This window comes from Hipposideros armiger, unplaced genomic scaffold, assembly GCF_001890085.2.
Source record: "Hipposideros armiger isolate ML-2016 unplaced genomic scaffold, ASM189008v1 scaffold_821, whole genome shotgun sequence".
NCBI lineage: Eukaryota > Metazoa > Chordata > Mammalia > Chiroptera > Hipposideridae > Hipposideros > Hipposideros armiger.
The window spans coordinates 271,264-294,382 of NW_017732171.1; the positions used below are offsets into that span (position 1 = coordinate 271,264).

At 40.9% G+C, this 23,119-nt stretch overlaps 1 pseudogene; it reads left to right on the forward strand.

Moving 5' to 3' along the window:
• The first annotated feature begins 14,507 nt into the window (after positions 1-14,507).
• On the forward strand, positions 14,508-15,683 carry LOC109374416 (zona pellucida-binding protein 1 pseudogene; annotated as a pseudogene).
• Positions 15,684-23,119: the final 7,436 nt, after the last annotated feature.

A 23,119-nucleotide genomic window follows, 5' to 3' on the forward strand; every position in this document is an offset into this window, starting at 1 on the left:
ATGAAGCTTACAAATTTAATGTTAAATGAAAGAAACTAAAAACAAGGGTACATGGGATAGAGGCTTGAGCACTGCACTGTACACCTGAAGCTGATGTTGTATAATATTGTATGTCAACTATATGTGAATATATATATATATATATATATATATATATGGGACGTGGAGTATAGTGTGGGAGTGGAGTCAAGGGAATTGTAATAGATATCTATGATATTGGGGGAGGGGGGTTGTCACTTCGAGGGGTAAAATGTATAACTATTGCACTGTGTTGTACAGCTGAAACTAATTCTAAAAAATGTGTATTTCACAATAAAAATTTTAAAAGAAAATGCAAAAAACAAAACAAAACAACAACAACAAGGGTACAAACTCTATAGTTCCACTGATACAAATTTTAAAAACAGCTAAAACTAATGGGAAGTATTTTAAATACAGATAATGGAGAGTAACAGAATATGAGATCGCAAAATATGCCTCTTTGGCATAAGGATTATTTTGAGGTGACATATTTTTTGAGAAAAAGTGGACACAAGAGGAGCTCTGAACACAAAGTAGAAATCAAAATCACAATGAGATCTATCACCACACACCTGTCAGAATGGCTGTCATTAAGAAGACAAGAGATATCCTCCACAACTAGACTGAAGAACAAAACGACAGCAACTTGCCTGTTCCCCTTTCCCCAATTCCCCAGCACTGTTCCCATCCCCCCAATTTCCCAATAAAAATCTTTACAAAAAAAAAAATCAGTGTTAAAAAAAAAAAAAGAAGACAAGAGATAAGTGTTGGAGAGGATGTGGAGAGAAGGGAAGCATTGTACAGTGCTGGTGGGAATGCAAACTGGTGGGGGCACTATGGAAAACAGTATGGAGGTTCCTCAAAAAATTAAAAATTTGTAAAAAGTGTTAATGTGGAATAATTTACATAATTATATCTCATTTGGCACAACAGTCACATAATTCATCAGGCAAACTTTACAAGAAATACATTTCAAGTTGATAAACCAACAGTGACTTTAAAGCAATCACCTACTGGCATTTTAACAGTCAAAAGTTCATTTTCAAGGACTTTAGATAGGATATTTAATTATTTTAGAAATGCACATTGTGTATATGTAGGCAAGGAGGGATAGTACTATAAATTGTTTATGGAAAAGACAATAACAGCTCACTCATCCTGTTGCAAAAGAGAGCAGTTTTGATTACTCTGTCACACTGGCTTGCATTTTATCAGGAATGATGGACACTTAAACTTAAACCCCTCCCAAAGTGGTAGAAGCGGCTCAACGCGTATTATTTAATCATCCAGCTCAATATAACATTCCTATTTCCTCAAGCATTGATGAGGCCATCTGGAGCCCAGAATGACCAGACAAATGGGCAACACTGGTGACTATTGCTTTTCCTCAAGGAATATTAACTAAAATGTCCTTTTAATGTAAAGCATCTGGACCTATTTATTACTGTTTAACAATGTGAAGGGGGCTGCATCCTAACCAGAATATTGAATTCAGATGCTGAGTATGCATGGAAAAGAAATTCAACAAGGAGAGAAATGACTGCCAACACGTCTCCTTCCCTAAAACTAATGCTCAGTCACTGTCACGTGTGGCATGTTTCCAGAAAGCCTTTTCAAATTTCCCTTAAAATTAGGGTGAAAAAATTGCTTCTGGATTAGACTCTACAGAAACATGTAATTTCATGGACACTGAGCCTTTCCTGAACCACTATAACATACACACTCACACAGATCTGACCAAACTCCTCAATGAATCTTGACTTCTCTTCTGAGGCCTCTCATCCAGGGACCCCTCAGAGCCACTAAATCCTGAAGGCTTTCCAATAATGGAATGACCTATCAGGTTCATGTTTAAAAAGTCTGTTAGAGCAGCAAGATTGGGAAAGTTACTTTTTGCTCTGTAAAACACTGAATCCCAAACAGAGGCTTAAAGAAACAATTTTTGTATTGCTCATGATTCTGTAAGCAAAGCAAATCACATAGCCTAAACCTGAGTCAGTGTACATGGGCACCAAAGGTGTGGATACAAAATAGTGACCAGTATGCAGCAATCTACTGTAGAGGGTTTTACTGCATCACCTGTGGCCCCTGAATATCCATATTTACATTTATGTACATTTCAGAGATGACGAGGCTTTAAAGAAGGTTAAGAAGGACTATGATCAGGGACAGGATAATATACAGAGGGTGCCAAAAAGATGTATGCGCATTTTAAGAAAGGAAAAAACTATTACAATTGTAATACTCAATATATATCGATAACAAGAAGTCAGGTGTATACATTGTTTTGGTACCGCAGTATATGTTCTGTTTCGATTTCTATTTAAGAAGGTTGACTTCAATTTATGCCCATTTTTCTACTAGGAAAATTTAGTGTTCCACAAACCAAGAAAATGCATCCCATAGACTTGCACCATTGTTTATATATCTACATCCAGAGAAGTGCTCATTTAAATTTATTTTTTGTTTACAAATTAATTTCACGTCTACTCAAAGGAGACCACTTAATTATTTCAAGTATAAAGTAAACAAACTCCTGTTCCTTTTGTCCACATTGTTATTTATCCCTTCAAAATCCTGTAATTACATTCCTCATCCATTCCAAAACTAGTTATTTAGCTTATTATGTGTAAGGAGTGCCAGGCCATGTAAGATAGGGTTTTTCCATTAACTATCCCCTCCCTATCCCAAGCTTATTCATTCATCCCTTATTCACTCAGCAAATATCTATTGGTATATTTTATATATGCCAAGTGCAACTATAACCTTGCATATCAAACTCATTCATTCAATCCACAAATATATACTGAGTGTCAGTTATATGCCAGGCACCATACTAGACATTAGAGCTCCCAGGGCGAGCAAAGCTTGGCACTCTTTACTTTCTGAAGTTTACAGTGTAGCTGGGAATACAGGCATTAACCTTCAAAATCACACGAACGTGAGTATATGTGGGTACATTCAATCACAAAATGAAATAAGAGATAAGTACAATAAAGCTGTATTTTGCCGTGTATAATGTGCTCCCGTATATAATGTGCACCCAAGTTTTTGGCCCAAACTTTAAGGGAAAAAAATCTTCTGTTTTAATTTTTTAATTCAAATTTTTGTGTGTTTACACTTAAGTACTTGTTTTTTGTATTAAAAAGGAATGTTAGCATTTATTTTTTAACATATTATGGTACAAAAAATTTTATGTAACAAATAATTACAAAACACAAGAACAGATACAAGGAACAAGAAATTTTATGTACCGGTAACAAATTTACAATGTTTATGCTTCATAGAAGGCCAAGAACTTGGTCGTTGCAAGTTCGTTGTAGGTTCAACAAATCGATTATCACATTCCAGGGTATTATTTTGCATACGGATATCGTTATTGATTTATAGAGTTACACTTTTAACTCATAAGCATAAATAAAAGAATTAAAAACATTTATATAGAAACGGAATTAGTACTACTCATGTATAATGCGCATTCTTATTTTTCCCTCACAAATTTGGACAAAACCGTACGCATAATACACGGCAAAATACGGTAAGCTGCACCAGGGGGCCACAAAAGGCTTCCAAAGGAAGTGACGCGTGAGGTGAGATAAGAAGGTTGGGAAATCAGTGGCAGGGCAAGAGGAGTAGAATCCATGATAAAAGCGATAGCATGCAAAAAGACTCTGGCAGGAGGGGCTTTGCCCATTAGCAGAACTGGAGGAAGGGCTGGAGTGGCAGAGATGGATGTGGGAAAATGTGGAAATAGGGCTGGCAGTGGGGGATGGGGCGGCCCATGCTGTGAAGGACTGTAGGTCATGGTAAATACATGAGATAAGTGAGAGTAACTGAGAAGTGAGAGTGACTGAGGAGTTTTAAGAGGGAGGGGCATGGTCAAATTTGTTTTTTAAATGGCTGCTCTGTTACATTAGGGAACAGATCCGAGTGGGGCCAGGGCGGATGCAGGGAGATGGGTAGGAGGATTCCCAGTTTAGTCCAGGTGGGAGCCTGGACTAGGGTGGTGCCAGTATAAAAGCATAAAAGGAGATGGATTTCAGATTTATAGGAGGTAAAAATAACAGGCTTTGGCGACGGGTATAAGCAGACAGAGGGATACGGAGGTATCAAAGCTGATTCCTAGGTCCCCAAATGGTTCAATAATACCTTTAGTAAGGTTTCTACCTGTGATTCTGCACCCGATTCCAATGTGTGGGCTCTTTTCCCCACCACCAAGCAATTCTCTCCGACACCTGGGTACATTTCAACTCAGTTCTGACTCTACATGGAGATAGCGTCAGATCCCATAGGTCAGGGGTTCAGTCCCACAAGCCTGCCCCCCCTTACCCCCACTTAAGACGCCGATCACAAATCCAGGATGTACTGTGCTCCTGACCCACCTGCTATACCTCAGACGTTCCCAACACCCCTCCTCAGGTTCGATTAATTTGCTAGAGCGGCCAAAAAACTCAGAAAAACATTTTACTTACTAGATCACTGGTGTGTTATAAAAAGATGTAACTCAGGAACCACCAGATGGAAGAGACGCACAGGGCCAGGCCTGGGAAAAGGGCACGGGAGCTGCCACACTCTTGGAGCACCCGTCTCCCGCATGCACGTGTTCACCAACTCGAAAGCTCTGCAAATGCAGTCCTTAGGGTTTTTATGGAGGCTTCATTACACAGGCAGGAGTGATTAAGTCATTAGCCACTGGTAATTGATTCAACCTCCAGCCCTCTCCCATCCCCCGAGGTCAGGGGGTGGAACTGAAAGTTTCACCCTTCTAATCACGTGGTTGGTTTCCTTGGCAACCAGCTCCCATCCCCAGGTGACCTAGGGGCTTTCCAAAAGTCGTTCTTTAACATAACAAAAAACACCTTTATGGCTCTCCACACAGGAAATTCCAAGGGTTTTAGGAGCTCTGTTTCAGGAACAGGGACGGAGACCAAATATATATTTCTTATTATAAATCACAATATCACATTACCAACTTGTTAGAGATGGAAACAAGACATACTTTCTTTTGGATAAGAATTGCAAAGGTAATCCATGAGGTCATTCACATGGTGTATCAGTTTTCACTGTGTCATAAACCACCCTGAAAATGTAATAATGGCTTAAAACAACAATCATTAATTGTACGGCTGGCTCCTCTGCTGCTAGCCTCTGGGCTCATGCACGTGAATGCAGTCTGCCTGCAGTTCTGCAGCCTTACAGGCCTCAGCTGAGATAACGTATTCACTCTTCCACGTGAACCTCTCACCATCAGTGGACAAGCCTGGCTTCTATACACGGTGGTCTCAGGGCTCCAGAGAATAACAAGGGAAGCCATTCCCTAAGTGCTATCACTTTTCAAGCTTTTGCTTGCACCTCATTTACTGTTGTCTCATTAACAAAGCAAGTCACGTTGTCTGGCCCAGAGTCATTGCACAAGAGGGTCACTCAGGGACATGGATATACGGGACTGTGACCAAATTGGTGACAATTACTGAAACAATCTGCCACGCATGGTTTTGTTGTTTCAACTTTGAGTGACTTCAAAACTTGGGGGAGGGTTTTCTATGATCTCGGGGATTTATTTACATTTATGTGGAATCAATACATTATTATCTAGGCACAACCACTATTTGACATAGTGTTCTTGACCTAGTGCCTAGCTGTGATGGCATAATGTATGTCCAATAGTCAAAACCAGAGCATAGCGTTAATTGATGCTCTTCCCATGCCTTAGCTCTCTTCCTGGATCACTGTGGCTTTGATGCATTGATTCCCTAACGGCTTTCCAGCCACTATGGGCTCACGTGTGGTTTTTGTGCTTCTAATGAGAAAACTTTGAATTATTTTCTGGTCTCAAATGTCTTGTATTTGACTCAAAGTATTTTATGGATCACTATACATTTGCTTATGTAAGCTTTCCGTTTAAAAAATGTCCTTTTTGGTCAGGCCGAGTGGCACGTTGGTTAAGAGTTGGCTTGGGAGCACCAGCTCTGAGCAGCAGGGCCCCGGTTCAAATCCCACATAAAGGCCAGTGACACTGCGCCCTCTACAGCTAAGATGGTGAACAACAGCTCAACCTGGAGCTGGGCTGCCGTGAGTCGCCGGCAGCCGGCGTGAGATGCCATGAGCCACCGTGAGCGGCTGTCCAATGGCTGGCGAGAGACTGCCTCACCCGGGAAGAGCGCAATGATAATACGAACATGGGCCAGTGGAGCGCCGTCCTCCACAACTAGACTGAAGAACAAAAGGATAACAACTTGTCTGTTCCCCTTCCCCGATTCCCCAGCGCTGTTCCCTCCCCCGATTCCCCAATTCTGTTCCCTCCCCCAATTCCAATAAAATCTTTTTTTTTAACTGTCCTTTCTTTCTAACAGACATAATGATTATCAGTCAGCTATTGGTATGTAATGACAAAACAAAATTTCTATGACATACGAAAATAAGCATTGATTTTGCTAATATGACTGCAGGACAGCTGGGAGTCTGCTGATCGAAGCTGAATCTGGATCAGCTTCATGTGTTTTTCTCATTGTCCCTGATCCACAGGGTTAGCTAATAAGGGTTTTTCCTTTTTTTTTTTTAATTAAAATTTATCGGGGTGAGAATGGTTAGTAAAATTACATAGGTTTCAGGTGTACAATTCTGTAATACATCATCTATATATCACATTGTGTGCTCACCACCCAGAGTCACTTCTTCCATCACCATAATAGGGGCTTTTCAATAATGACTTTTTAAATATCAGTTTCAGGTGTACAAAACAATGTAATAGACACTTACACCCTCCCAAAATGATAAGCCCCCTTTTCCAATAATGACTTTTATATCCACTGGCCTCACTGAGTTCCTGGGTTTGTTGGTTTGCTTGTTTGTTTTTTTAATTTGCTCTTCTCTCTCTCTCTCTCTCTCTCTCTCTCTCTCTCTCTCTCTCTCTCTCTCTCTCTCTCTCATTCTCTTTTCCTCTTTCCTCTCTGTGTTTGAAATGTGTTTTTTTCCATAATGAGATACCACCTCACTCCGGTCAGAATGGCTATCATCAATAAATCAACAAATAACAAGTCATGGCGAGGTTGTGGGGAGAAGGGAACTCTGGTGCACTGTTGGTGGGACTGCAGACTGGTGCAACCATTATGGAAATCAGTATGGAGGTATCTCAAAAAACTGGAAATGGGGCCGGCCGAGGGGCACATTGGTTAAGAGCTGGCTTGGGACACCAGTTCTGAGCAGCAGGGCCCCAGTTCGGATCCCACATGAGGCCAGTGACACTGCCCTCTACAGCTAAGATGGTGAACAAGAGCTCGACCTGGAGCTGGGCTGCCATGAGTCGCTGGTGGTGGCGTAGGCTGCAGTGGGGCTGCAGTGGGCTGCCATAAGCTACCATGTGTGGCTGGCAGCAGCGTGAGCGGCTGGCATCCTGTGTGAGCTGCCAACAGCCGCCGTGAGCGGTCGTTCAGAGGACGGCGACCAATCTGCCTCACCCGGGAAGAGCACAATCATAATACCAACATGGGCCAGTGAAACAACAGTCCTCCACAACTAGACTGAAGAACAAAAATTACAGTAACTTGTCTGTTCCCCTTCCTCCGATTCCCCAGCACTGTTCCCCTCCTCCAATACAAAAAGTAAAAAATAAAAATAACTGGAAATGGAACTGCCATATGACCCAGCAATTCCACTCTTGGGTATCTATCCAGAGAAATCCAAGATGCTAATTCGAAAAAATATATGCACCCCTATGTTCATTGCAGCGCTATTTACAATAGCCAAGACTTGGAAACAATCGAAATGCCCATCGGTAGACGACTAGATTAAGAAACTGGTTAGCTCTGAGCAACAGCGGTTCGCGATGCCCGGCCCGAGCTGAGTTACCGCTGAGCTACCAACAGGTGGCAGGATGGCTCAGCTAAAAAAGAAAAAAAAAGAAAGAAACTGGTACATTTACACAATGGAGTGTTACTCAGCTATAAAGAAGGAAATCACACCATTTGCAATGATATGGATGGACCTAGAGAACATTATGCTAAGTGAAATAAGTCAGTCGGAGAAAGACAAATACCATATGGTCTCACTCATATGTGGAATCTAAAGAACTGAATAAATGAGAAATGTAAACAGAAATAGTCTCAGAGACACAGAGGAAAAACTGATGGTTGCTAGTTGGGAAGGGGTGGGGATGAAGGAGAAGGGGAAGGGACGAGGCAACATAAATTGGTAACTACAATATGGCCTCAGGGATAGAAAAGACAGTCTGGGGAATATAATCAAGAATGTTGTAGAGATTTTTTAGGGGGCCAGATGGACTCATGTCTTGTAAGGGAGACCACTTCATAGACAGTGTAGAGGTCTGACCACTGCACTGTACATCTGAAGCTTATGTTGAATAATATTGTATGTCAACTATAATTATATATACATATAGTCATGGGACGTGGAGTAGAGTGTGGGAATGGAGTCAGTGGAATTGTAATAGATATGTATGATATTGGGGGTAGGGGGCAGTGGATAAGGGGTGGGGGTTGTCACTTTGTGAGGGGTGAAAAGGATAACTATTGCATTGTTTTGTACACCTGAAACTAATAACAAAAAAATACAAAATAAAAAAATAAATGTGTTTTTAAGAAGTTTTAAGACATAGTAGATTATTTCTTTGACTTTTTATTTCCAATTTTTCCTAAATGAGGTTGTTTATCTGAGATGCCTTTTCTTTTATCCATTTTATTTATGAAATTTATAGAGACATTTTAGTTTGTCTATTATTTCTACACCTGTTAGTTGCCAGAACAGGTGGGTAAGAAATTTGTTCACTAAACTATCAAGTGTATCACTCACTGTGCCTTTTTACCCCAAGCATATGAACACATTCTTTCCTTTTCTGGTGTTATTATTCACAGAGAAAGGATCACCTTCTGTCCTTAACTTTAAGTGAAAGTTCTAGGCATTTATCAAACATTCAGCACTTTCAAAGCCTGCTCAAGCTATTTTGCCCGTTATATAAGAAGCAATGGCCATGAAAAGAAACTCTGAAATCCCCTCAGAGAATCAGTGATGAAAAAATGAATTACTCCTGGAATGGACAAATCCTGTGGTTGATGGGATCGGAATTTGCTAATTTAGGGTCACCTACTTAGGTCCAATTACATATGCTTTATGGATTTATAGTAAATATTAATGGCAGAGATTGCCATATAGAAAATAAAGGCTTGCAAGTAAATATACCTGCAAATATTCGTTATGGCAATTTTATTGAGTGAAAGTGGGCCACATTGCTAGGAAGCAAGCCTGTGTCATAGACTAGAATGTGGAATCAAAGCTAACCCAGTAGGATTTCAGGTTGGGTGGCCGAATTGCACATCCCCGTCTACTGTCTCACTACTATTTCTTAGTAGCATTCCTGAAAGTGTGCATTTACCCAGTTTTGGGCCCCTTTAATGTATATGGCAGAACAACAGTTAATCATGATGATTAGAAGAGAGTCAATGATGCTAAGAAGTCTGTTGAAGAGCACTGGCTTTGGAGTCTGACACACTTGGGCTTGAGTCTCAGTTGTGTTACTCACTTGCTTTTTGACCTTGGGCAAATCCCTCAACTTCTCCGAGCAGCCTCTAGGGATTCAGGGAGCTTGCCTTTTCCTGGGGAAAATTCTAGTCCAAGGATCAACCTCCTTGAGAACCACTCCACCACCTGCTCCTCCCCACTTCTGCCCATCTGAGAGGCTTCTGAAATTTCCCACCCGAGTCTCTAGGGAGAAGAACATGAGTCTCCCCTTTAGTGGTAACTTGGGGCTCTGTCCCCTTTCTTTCCTTTCTTTCCTCACTCACTGCCCTTAGAAGCATTTATCTCTTTCTCCCCCTCCCAAGCACAAAGCCCTCCAGCATTAAAAGGAAAAAAAACAAAACACCAAACAAACAACATACAGCAGGAACAAAACACATTCTAATAGCTCAATAAATTACCATGTCAGCAATCCCCATTCACACAGGGTGTGTGGTCTGTTTCTACAGAGTTCTGTCTCTCCCTGTTTACTTTACCTCTTTACATTTCTTTCTTTTTTTTTAACGGATTTTATTGGGGAACAGTGTGTTTTTCTGAGACCCATCAGCTCCAAGTCAAGTAGTTGTTTCAATCTGGTTGTGGAGGGCGCAGCTCAGTGGTCCATGTGGGGATCGAACCGGCAACCTTGGTATTGTCAGCCTATGCTCTAACCACCTGAGCTAACTGGCCGACCCCATTCCCCCTTTTACATTTCTTGCCTGGCCTCTGTAGGCATTTGATATTTTGACCTGGGCATAGGGCATTAAGGAACCAGAGGGATCTTGATGGAAGAGAAAAATTCCACTAGACCCTCTTCCTTTCGTAATGCCTTATCTTACCATGACCATTTCCCCTGCCTATTAAATAATAGTTAACATTTACTGAGCAGTTGCCAATGACACCCCTGTTCAAAGCAATTTGTGTGTATTGTATTATTTAATCCTCACAACTCTAAAAGGTGGGGATTGTTATTATCTATGTTTTTTAGATGAGGGAATGATGCAAACAAGTTAAACAACTAGACAAAGGCCACACAGCTAATTACTGTGCAAACCCAGGCAGAGAGCGCCACGTCTTCACCTTCTCTTTCTTCTTCTTTAGTTCTGTTAGAGCTAAGGCAGGCTTCTCTGTATTCTGCTGGGATAGGGACTAGATCCAGTTCTTATCCTGGAGGTGTAGTCTTTATGGGTCCTTCTGTAATGCTGAAGAATTGCCTATAAGACTCCCTTTAGGGTCAGCCGAGTGGCGCGTTGCTTAGGAGTTGGCTTGGCAGCGCGAGCTCTGAGCAGCAGGGCCCTGGTTCGGATCCCACATTAGGGCCAGTGATGCTGCGCCCTCTACAGCTAAGATGGTGAACAATAGCTTGACTTGGAGCTGGGCTGCCATGAGTCACCAGCAACGGCTTACACTGCAGTGGGCTCCTGTAAGCTACCATGAGCGGCGGGCAACCGGCGTGAGCTGCCATGAGCCGCTGTGAGTGGCCGTCCAATGGCCGGCGACCCATCTGCCTCACCTGGGAAGAGCGCAATGATAATACCAACATGGGCCAGTGAAGTGACATCCTCCACAACTAGACTGAAGAACAAAAGGACAGCAACTTGTCTGTTCCCCTTCCCCAATTCCCCAATGCTGTTCCCCTCCCCCAATTTCCCAATAAAATATATATTTTTAAAAAAGAGCATGAGCTCTGAGCAACAGGGTCACCAGTTTGATTCCCACATGGGCCAGTGAGCTGCGCCAGAGCTGAGCTGCCACTGAGCTGCCAATAGGTGGCAGGATGGCTCAGCTGGTGAGAGCACGTGCTCCTAACAACAAGGTTGCTGGTTCGATTCCCACATGGGATGGTGGGCTACAACCACCTGCAACTAATGAACACGGCACCTTGGGGTGAGCAGCCATGAGCTGCCAATGGGCGGCTGGATGGCGACTGGACTTGGAGCTGAGCTAGCTGTGCCCTCCAGAACTAAGATTTAAGCACAACAACTGGGCTGTTCCCCTTCCCCAATTCCCCAATACTGTTCCCCTCCCCCAATTCCCCAATAAAATGTTTAAAAAGAAAAAGAAAGAAAAAAAACTTAGGTGTTCTGGCCAATAGCCTCAGCTAATGGCAGATGTGTTAGTGAAGTCAAGTGGGGCCAGCCAGCCCCCAGCCAGCTTGTCATCTGACTGTAGGCCCATGAGTGATCCAAACAAGACCAACAGAAGAAGTAAGCCCACTGAGCCCAGGCAAATTGATGGTCCACAGAATTGTAACCAATGAAATGGCTGTTGTTTTAAGCCACGAAGTTTTGGGATAGTCACTTATGCAACAACAGATAACCAATACATCCAGTTCACTATTTATCAGAAACTATGACTACTCTAAACAGAAATTTTGATGCTAAAGACATCAATAACTTAATTTTTTGTTATTTTGAGAAGATATTTATGTAAAGTTAATAATCTAAGTATATTTTACTTTAGTACCCAAATATTTGATGGCAGAGTTGGATTTTAATTCATTTTTCCTTTTGATTTCAGAAAATCTTTAAGCATACATGCGTAGAGTGGTCAAGTTCATTTGGATAAGTTCATTTAGTCAATTGACTAAAGTCAATTGATCACTAAAGCATGTAAGAAAAACTCTACCTTCCTTTTTCCAATCTCTTTCCCAGGGGGACTAAAATTAGCTCCACTAAAAGCAATTTTAGAAACAAAACTCATTATTCCTTAACCTAGAAACCCGAAGGCAGGGAAAGGAATAGTATAACTCTAATGCCATTTGCTTTATTTCAAGTTAACACCCTACTCGCATGTTTTGGATAAAAACTTTTTAAATGTTTTTTTACAGCAGAGCTCCAAAAAGAGTTTTGGGAGCAAGATAATGTTTCACTATGCCTTCCTGTTTATGTATCTTTAGCATCTCTACATCTACAATTAAATTTCTCACTAAAAGTGCAATGCAAAGCAAAATATCACTACTTCTCTTAGATAAAAATTAATTTGGGTTATTCAGTTACAAAGTAGTTTATGATTTTTTATAGTATATTCAAAGAAATTTCTTTTTTTAAATGTCTTACTTTACTGAGCAACAGGGTCACTGGTTCGATTCCTGGCCCGAGCTGAGCTGCCGTTGAGCTGCCAACAAGTGGCAGGATGGCTCGCTAAAAAAAAAAAAAAAAGTCTTATTTTATATAAAAAGAATTCCACTTAAAATACACTTTCCCCAAAAGGTATCTAAGGAATTAGGGTGTTAAAATTGTTAGCTCAATAACTGTCTTATGATTTAAAACATTTAACCCTATTTGTAGCATATTAACATTGATATGAATCTATTGTGATTGTTTTTTCAAAGTATACCCTTTGTCTCATACAAATGTATGTGGAAAACTTTTTTACTACAAAATATTCTATAGATTATTAATCATTTTTGAAATAAGTTTTATTACATTTGAATGCTAACATGCTTACAGTGTTTAGAATATATGATCAAAAAGGTGATGGACTATAGTAATAAATGATTTTAGGATATTTTCTTTCTTTTTTTTTTTTTTTAGCTGAGCCATCCTGCCACCTGTTGGCAGCTCAGCGACAGCTCAGCTCGGGCAGGACTCGAACCACTGTTGCTCAGAGCTCACACTCTTGAGCAAGCTCTTAACCAACTGAGCCACTTGGCTGGCCCTCTTTTTTTTTTTTTTTAAAGATTTTATTGGGGAATTGGGGGAGGGGGACAGCACTGGGGAATCGGGGAAGGGGAACAGATAGGTTGCTGTCCTTTTGTTCTTCAGTCTAGTTGTGGAGGACGTCGCTTCACTGGCCCATGTTGGTATTATCATTGCGCTCTTCCTGGGTGAGGCAGTCGCTCACCGGCCATTGGACGGCCACTCACAGCAGCTCAAGGCAGCTCACAAAAGCTCACACCCGCTGCCAGCCAACCCCAGTGCAGCCTACGCCATTGCTGGCGACTCATGGCAGCCCAGCTGCAGGTCGAGCTGTTGTTCACCATCTTGGCTGTAGAGAGCACAGCATCACTGGCCCTCATGTGGGATCCTAACCGGGGCCCTGCTGCTCAGAGCTGGCGTCCCAAGCCAACTTCTAACCAACGCGCCACTCGGCCAGCCCAGGATATTTTCTTAATAATTTCATAAAGCTCAATGTGTAAAAAGCTAATGACAATGATAATAGAGTTAAATATTTGCTTGGTACTGAGACAATAATGATTGTATCAACATAAAGTATAATTAACACAATTTTGTCATGATTTGATGTTTGTGGATTGTTATAAAAAGAGATTATTTCTTTAGAATTTTCTAGAACCAAATAGATGAAAGATAAAAACAGTAAAATAAGCAATAATGAATTTGGTTGGTATTGGGAAAATAATGTGGGATCAATTTTGCCTTGGAATCTGTTGATTGTTGCTTCTACTATCTCATCCTAAGAGTCAAAATAGAGATGTTTAAAAATAGGCTGTAACTAAGATCTTTATGATTGAATGAATTTGGGAGAGTATATCATGTGTAATTAGCAAAGATATTTCAGTTTTTAAATAATTGTTAAATTATAGATTATGAAGAAAATTATGTATAAATCTTTTATCATGAGCTGAAAAGTTTCAGGAAAATCAAAGCTGCAGGAAAGTGTAAGTGGATTGACGGCTTCATTAAGTCTTTGGTTTTTATGATCCTAGCGTGAAAGCATCCTGGACATCTCCCATGGTCACTACAATGCTTTCATTTAATTATGATTACCTGAAAACGAGTGCTCTGGCAACCTCTGCAGTGTACCCTAAGGGGAAGGATGCCTGAGCGTGGAAAGCAGCGCCACCTAGGGTTAAATTTGTTTCTAACAGAAAACCAGCTTTTCAAGTTAGTCACTAGATCATATTCCACATGGCTTTTAGCAAGCTTGTGATAGATAGACTGCAAGTGATGGACTTTGAAAAGACAGGGGAGGACAACTATCGGCATGCGGGGAGTCGCAAGCCGTCTAACGACCTTCTGCGCCTACAGTCGGCAGGTGGCGGCGTAGTGTGGATGGAGGTCTCGACCCCCGGCAGGGCTCCAGCGAGGCAGGCTGCGGGCTGGAGCCGCGGGCTCCTGGCTCTCCCCAGCAGCTGTTGTCCTCCTGCTGTCCGCCCGCGTACTGTGGGCGCCCCCGTCTGTTGGATATTTGATTCGATTACCAAGACGTTTTCGCTTGATCCAAGATTTGCTGAAAATAGTGGAGTCATCAACTTTTCCAGTGAAAGTATATGTCCATCAAAAGTCCGCATGTGTTATGTGTAACCCAACGGCTGCGAAATTCAGAACTGATAGACCCATCATTTCGATGGCATGGGCCAAAAGGAAAAATCATTTCAAAAAACAGCACTGCACAGATAAAAGCCACAGGAAGCCTTATATTCCAGAACTTCGAAGAGAGTGTGACTGGTGTTTACATATGTTGCTTCGCGTCTAAACCTACTGTGGAAGAAGTAAAAAATCTTCAACTGAAATACTATGTTGTATATGCTTATCATGAGCCTCGTTTTTATGATCAGTTCACAGCTTCCTATTATGCAGCTCCCTGCAACAGTACCTATAATGTTTCTTTTGAGAAGAAACTTCTTCAGAGTTTAAGCAAATCGGTTCTTGACCTTTCATGTGAAATTTCCTTACTGAAGCCTGAATTCCATTATATTATAATAAATGCAAAATGCTGGTTTGCAAAATGAATTGTTCTTTACATTTTCAGTTTCATCTCTAGACATTGAAAAAGGACCCAAGCCATGTGCAGACCATAGCTGGGAAACTTCCAAAACGCTATTGAACGCTAAAAATCTCAGATTTTTTAATCAACAAGAAGTTCTAGGCAGACACGCAGAACCATTGCCTGAAATATACTATATTGAAGGTACTCTCAGTATGGTTTGGATTAATCGCTGCTTCCCAGGGTATGGAATAAATACCCTGAGACATCCCAAATGTCCTAAGTACTGTGTGATCTGCAGCCCTCCATCTTATAACCCCGGTGATGGAATTGATTGCTTTCAATGCAACAGCAGCCTGGTGTTTGGAGCAAAAAACATGCTTATAGGCCATTATTTTGAGCTCTTTGGTGGTTTATTAAACACGAAAATATATATATTTGAAATATTAACATATAATAAATCACAATTATGCCAAAATTAAATGTATCCGATTTTCCAAAAAGATAGGGGAATCTTGTATAGTACACATTGTGATGAGATGTTTGAGACATTTCATCAGAAATGGTTCAGCATCTGTCCATGTTACAGTCACTTAATATTGGCATTACAGAATGTGAGCAAAGAGAAGTGAGATAGCAAACCATAATGGGAAAAAACCCAGCATGGGTAAAACTGGATCATTGTTCAGTTTCAGAGCCCAAGTTTCCCTTCCGTAGTAGGTGTTTAGGTGTTAATCACTTTGATCATCACCCTATTATTGTATTTTATCCATGTCTTTGTGGTCCTTTAAACACATGTTCAGGATACAAATTGTATCCAATTTTATTACTTAATGCTTTCTTTCTATTGTAATGAACTGGAACCTGGAATACAATAAAACAGGTGCCTGACTTAAAATCCAATACTATAATGATCACAATGACTTTTTCCCTTGACATTGAATTTAGATATAGAGTTGAGATTTTTCTGTCCAGAAATTTTCTACCTTTAATATGTAATTACAAATGTGGTGAGCTTACAGCAGTGCATTTATCTATTAAAATTTGTGGAAAGTACTATATAGGAAATAAGGCAAGTGGGTATTTTTTTTCTTGAGTCTTCTAAATTCAATTCATAATAAGTAAATGGTTAAGTAAGGATATAATTTATGTTTTTTAAAAAATATTTTATAGGGGAATTAAGGGAGGGAAACAGCACTGGGGAATCGGGAGAAGAGGAACAGACAAGTTGCTGTTGTTTTGTTCTTCAGTCTAGTTGTGGAGGACATTGCTTCACTGGCCCATGTTGGTATTATCATTGTGCTCTTCCTGGGTAAGGCAGATCGGTCACGGGCCTCTGGACGACCGCTCACGGTGGCTCTTGGCAGCTCACACCAGCTGCTGGCTGCTCACGCTGGCTGCAGGCCACACACAGTAGCTTATGGTAGCCCACTGAAGCTTCACTGCAGCCTATGCCATCGCCGGTGACTCACAGCAGCTCAGCTCCAGGTCGAGCTGTTGTTCACCATCTTAGCTGTAGAAGGCAGCATCAGTGGCCTTCATGTGAGATCCAAACCGGGGCCCTGCTGCTCAGAGCTGGTGTCCCAAGCCAGCTCTTAACCAACGCGCCATGTGGCCAGCCCCAGGATATAATTTCTAATACACATTATTGCTTCTGTATATTGATGCTTTATATGAGATGCTTGAAATAATTGTGCCATTAGATCAATAAGATTTCAGCCCTCTTAATTGGTAAAGTTATCAAGATAAACAAAATTACACTCATGGACAGTGAGTGATGGACTTAGATACATACAATTAGGAGGGCAATCCACCTTATCTTTTTATTATGAAGTACTTAAAGCATACAGAAAAGTAGAGAATATAGTAAATACATGTGTACCCACCACTCATCAAATCTTAAGATTTTGCTATATTTGCTTTAGCTCTTTCAATTTTTTAGGAAATACAACTTTTCAGGTGTCAGCGAAGTCCCTTTCCCTGATTCTATTCTCTCCCTTCCAGAGGTAACCACCATCCTAAACTTGGTATCATCCCTGTGCAAGTTTTTTTTTTTAATTGGGGAATTGGGGGAGAGGAAAAGTGTTGGGGAATTGGGGAAGGGAACAGCCAAGTTGTGCTCTTCAATCTTCGTTGTGGAGGGCTCGTCGCCTTCTAGCTGCCCCTTGGCAGCTCGTGGCCTCTAAGCTCAAGGTGCTGTGTTCAATCTTAGTTGTGGATGGGTGTAGCCACCATCCCATGAGGGAGTTGAACCAGCAGCCTTGTTGTTAAGAGCACACGCTTTATCCACTGAGCCATCCTGGTGGCAGCTCAGCTCAAGGTGCCGAGTTCAGTCTTAGTTGCGGGTGGGCATAGCCCACCATCGAACAGGCAATCTTGTTACACCAGCTGAGCCATCCTGCTTGGCAGCTCAGAGACAGCTCAGCTCAGGCGCAGCATCACTGGCCCATGTGGGAATCGAACTGGCGGCCCTGTTGCTCAGAGTTTGTGCTCTTAAGCCAACTCTTAACCAACTGAGCCACTCGGCTGACTCCCCTGTGCAAGTTTTATACTTCTAGTTCACCTGTATATGTCCATATACATGACACCATGTATTGTTTTGCATATTAAAATTTTTATATAAAGTTTATGAGCATTCAAGGTCTATGAAAATACTCCCTTAAAGTTTGGGGAAAAAATTAAAATAACCACAGGCATTATTTTAGGACTATGGATTATTTTCTGCTCATCTAATCTTTTTTATTTTCCAATTTTTCTAAAAGCTGTATTATTCTTATTTCCAAACAATGTGATTTTTAAAAAGAGTTTTAAAAAGAGCTCTCTTGGCTGCTGAGAAACCAGTGATGTAGAGTGAACTTGCAAATATTCACTGCCATTTGAATTAGATTTACAATTAATTGAAGAGGTGGGTTACAAACAGTCCTATTGTTTCCTCCTATAAGCTCTGCAGTAAAGAAAAAAATACGGTGGTAAATTAAAGGCAGAAGGTTTAAACTGAGTTTGGGGCAAAAGTGGGTGATGAACAGATGAAATTAAACTTTTTAAAGTTTAATTTTTAAAGTTTAATTTCAGTGTGTTTCTCCAGGACCCATCAGCTCCAACTCGAGTAGTTGTTTCAATGTAGTTGTGGAGGGCGCACAACCTCAGTGGCCCATGTGGGGATCGAACTGGCAACCCTGGTGCTATGAGCACTGTGCCCTGCACTCTAACCACCTGAGCTAATGGGCCATCCCTGAAATTAAACTTTTAAGAAAACTAAGAAATGGCCTAGTTAAGAGGGTTCACTTAGGGAAAAGTCAAGTTACTGATTATTATGGTGATATGTTTTGGTTAATACTTTCAGAAGACTGCCTCATCTATCAAATCTTTGGGGGGGAAACAAGTTAACTGCATTCTTTAATATCAGTAGGTTCTGTTGGACAAACGATGAAAACCCCTGAGAAGGCGAATGGAACACCAGATCTTCCACTTCATCTTTTATGTATTAGTGACTAAAGCACTTTTCTTATCTCCAATATTAAATGCTTGAAAAATAGTGAAAGTGGAATAAAAAGGAGTTAAATTTATTATCCTCCATTTTTCAAGGAAGAAGTAAAATTTACTTCCTTCAGAGGGCTCACTTCAGGGGTTACAAGCTCACATGCCATCAGGCAACTGGTCATACATCACCCCAAAAGAAACCTTGTACCTATTAACACTCATTTTCTATTTCCCTCCCCCCAGACTCTGACAGCCATTAACCATTCTGTCTCTATGGATTTGTCTATTCTGGATATTTCTTATAAATGGAATCATACAATATGTGGCTTTTTGTGTCTGGCTATTTTTACTTCGCATACTTTTCAAGGTTCAAACATGTTGTAGCATGTATCAGTCCTTTATTTTTATAGCTGTGTAATATTCCATTGTATGGATAGACCACCTCGTTTATCCATTCAACTGACAGACATTGGTTTGTTTCCTGTTTTGGGCTATTATGAATAATGCTGCCATGAAAATTCGTGTACAATGACCTCTGAATTTCAAAAATTTTAGTATATATCTTTTCCACCTGTCCCCACATGCTCAATTATCAGTGATTTCTACATCAAGACCAAAATTATGACTATAGAATATACAACTTTAACGTAGACCATGAAGACATTGACATGGTTAAAGATTTTGCTTACCTTGGTTCAGTCATCAATGAGAATGGAGATTGCAGCCAAGAAATCAAGAGAGGGCTGAGACTCAGAAGGGCAGATATGGAATTAGGAAAGATCAAGAACAAAGATGTGTCATTAGAAACCAAGGTCAAGATCATCCACACCCTCATATTCCTAATTACTATGAATGGATACTCAAGATAGACAGTGAAGGCTGATAGGGAAAAAACTGATTCCTTCGAAATATGGTGTTGGAGAGCTCTACAGATACCCCAAACCACCAGAAAGATGAACAGATGGGTCTTAAAGCAAATTAAGCCTGAAACTTCTCTGGAGGCAAAAATGAAAAAAACTGAAGCTGTTCAACTTAGGGCACAACATGAGAAGGTAGGATTCTTTGGAAAAGACAATAATGCTGGGAAAAATAGAAGGTAGCAGGAAAGAGTGAGTCCAAATATGAGATGGACTGACTCCACAAAAGAAGCCATCGGCATGAGTCTACAGGAGCTGAGCAGGGCTGTTGAGGACAGGACACTGTGGACATCACTCATTCATAGGGTCGCCAGGAGTCGGAGCTGACTCATTGGCATGTAACACATAAGTCAACACTATTAACATCTTTTTTTCTTTTTAAGATTTTTATTGGTGAATTGGGGAAAGGGAACAGTGTTGGGGAAGGGGAACAGCCAAGTTGTTGTCCAATTTTAGTTGTGGAGGGTGCAGCTAGCTCAACTCCAAGTCCAGTCGGCAGCTCGCGGCCACTCAGCTCAAGGAGCCCTGTTCAATCTTAGTTGTGGATGGGCACAGCCCATCATCCCATGTGGGAGCTGAACCTGAAACCTTGTTACTAAGACCTCACTCTCTAACCACTGAACCATCCCACCGCCCGATGGCGGCTCAGCTCAATGTGCTGTGTTCATTCTTAGTTGTGGAAAGGCGTAGCCCACCATCCCATGCAGGAGTCGAACTGGCAACCTTGTTAGGAGCACGTGCTCTCACCAGTTGAGTCATCCTGCCCTGTTGGCAGGTAAACTCGGGCACAGCTCACTGGCCCATGTGGGAGTTGAACCGGCGACCCTGTTACTAAGAGCTCGCGCTCTTAACCAACTGGGCCACTCGGCCGGTCCAACACTATTAACATGTTACATGTCTTTCCAGCATAGGCAAACATCCTAGCTCTTTTAAACAGAAAGGCAGCACACTTATGCACTGCTCTACACCTTGCATTTTCACTTATCCTGGATGTTTCCGTTTCTAGTGTCCTCATTCTTTTCTACAGCTACACATTTCCTATTGTGTAGCTGTACCAGTTTATTTAACCAGTTTTTCTTTGATGGATGTTTTGGCGGTAATTGAAATGATTTGATATTTACAAAATCTTGTAAATTAGCCATACAATAACAAGCAACTGAGATAAATATCAGGTTTACTAATGAGGAATAAAAGCTACTTAATCTTAATACTAAACAGGAAAAATTTTTAAATGTCTGAAGCTGTTTTTTAAAATATTGTCATCCTCACGATTATGCTCAGGTAGAACTAGTTCTCTGAAATAGAATGAAAACTGGCAAATAAAGATACCGGTCTAGTGGAACAACTTGTTTTTAACCTATCTTCTGCTTCTCAGAATATTTATCTTTATAGTCCTCAAATTTAATTTAATGGGTCATTTTCACTCAATTTGATGACAGGAAAGTCGCAGGAAATACTTGAGAAAGTTTTGTCTCCAGTATCTAGCACATCTTATGTTTCATCAGAGACCAGATCTGTATCTATAAAGTACAGACCAAGTAGCAATCAAGTTGGTTTAAAGTCATTCACTCTTCTAATTGTCTATTATGTGACCTTATGAAACTTGTTAGATTGCAATAACAGATCCAGTAAACTTCATTATTTAAATATTAGTTAAAACAAACTATTAAAAGTTAAAAAATAACTTTTGGAATTCTTGTACACTGTTGACGGGAATGTAAATTGGTGCAGCCACTATGGAAAGCAGTAGGGAGGATAAAACTACCATATCATCCAGCAATTCCATTTCTGGGTATATCCAAAATAATTGAAATCAGGATCTAAGATATATCTACACTCCCCTTTCATTGCAGCATTATTCACAACAGCCTAATATGGAAACAACCTAAATATCCATTGACAGATGGATACACAAAATGTGATATATACATATAATGAAATATTATTCAGCCTTAAATAAGGGCCAGCCGAGTGGCTCAGTTGGTTAAGACCTCGCTCAGGAGTGCGAGCTCTGAGCAACAGGGTCGCCGGTTCAATTCCCGGCCCAATCTGAGCTGCTGCTGAGTTGTCAACAGGTGACAGGGTGGCTCAGCTAAAAAAAAAAAAGGAAATCCTATCATTTGTGACATTGATGAACCTGGACTACGTTATGCCAAGTCAAATAAGCCCACACAGAAAGACAAAGACAAATACTGTATGATCTACTAGTGTGTGGAATCTAAAATAGTCAAACTCATAGAAACAGTAGATTGGTAGTTACCAGGGGTTGAGGGGAAGGGGAAAATAGGTCGTTGTTCAAGGTATAAAGTTATACAAAATGAACAAACCCTACAGATCTGTACAATAGTGTCCATAGTTAACAATTTGGTGTTGTGCACTTAAAAATTTAAAGGGTAGGGCCAGACGAGTGGCGCGTTGGTTAAAAGTTGGCTTGGGACGCCAGCTCTGAGCAGCAGGGCCCCGGTTTGAATCCCACGAGGGTCAGTGAAGTTGCGCCCTCTACAGCTAAGATGGTGAACAACAGCTCCACGGAGCTGGGCTGCCGTGAGTTACCTTGAGTGGCTGGCAGCCAGCATGAGCTGCTGTCCGATGGCTGGTGAGGGACTGCCTCGCCCAGGAAGAGCGCAATGATACCAACATGGGCCAGTAAAGCGATGTCCTCTACAACTAGACTGCAGAACAAAAGGACAGCAACTTGTCTGTTTCCCTCCCCCAATTCCCCAATAAAGTCTTTTTTAAAAAAACAAACAATTTTAAGAGCGTAAATCTTGTTGAACATTCTTACCATACACCCACAAGAGAAAAAAAAAAAGAGCAAAGGGACACAAGGAAACTTTTGGAGGTGGATGGATGTTTATTACCTTGATTGTGGTGATGGTATTATGGGTGTGTGCATATGTCCCAACACATCAAATTGCATATAGCAATTTTCCATATATCAATTATACCTCAATAAAACTGTAAAAAATAACCTTTGTACTTCTATTTACTATTAGGTAGATAGATGCTATGAGGTAATTGTCCCTGTTGTTGGTTTCTGTGCTATGACATCTTTCATTTGGTGGTTTCTCCTAAATCATTCTCATTCTTCATTCCCATATGATATAAACCAAAGAATTGAGCTTTGGGCACTTCAAAAGAAACATACTAAAAAATTCTAAGATACCATTATGGAAGCAAAGATGCATTACTTATTTTACTGATTAGCTGGAAACAAAAGATTGAGGTGTTGACTACTGAGTTGAGAGAACAATGGTCTACTTGACTCCATTGACGAACCCAGGTGGAGAAAAACAGAGGCATAGTATGAAACCAGTACAAGGTCATGGTTAGGCATGCGAGACCTTATTGATAATGGTGACCTTTCCAGGATATTTTCTGGATGCTGAGATGGGACAGTGTAGTTCTCTCTAATAGAATGATTAAGGTGCACAACATTCTAGAAACTACTTCCTTGGCTGTTGATTAATTCTTCAGAATGTGCCTGATCAAGTGCTAACAGCTGAGTTTCACGTTTCCTG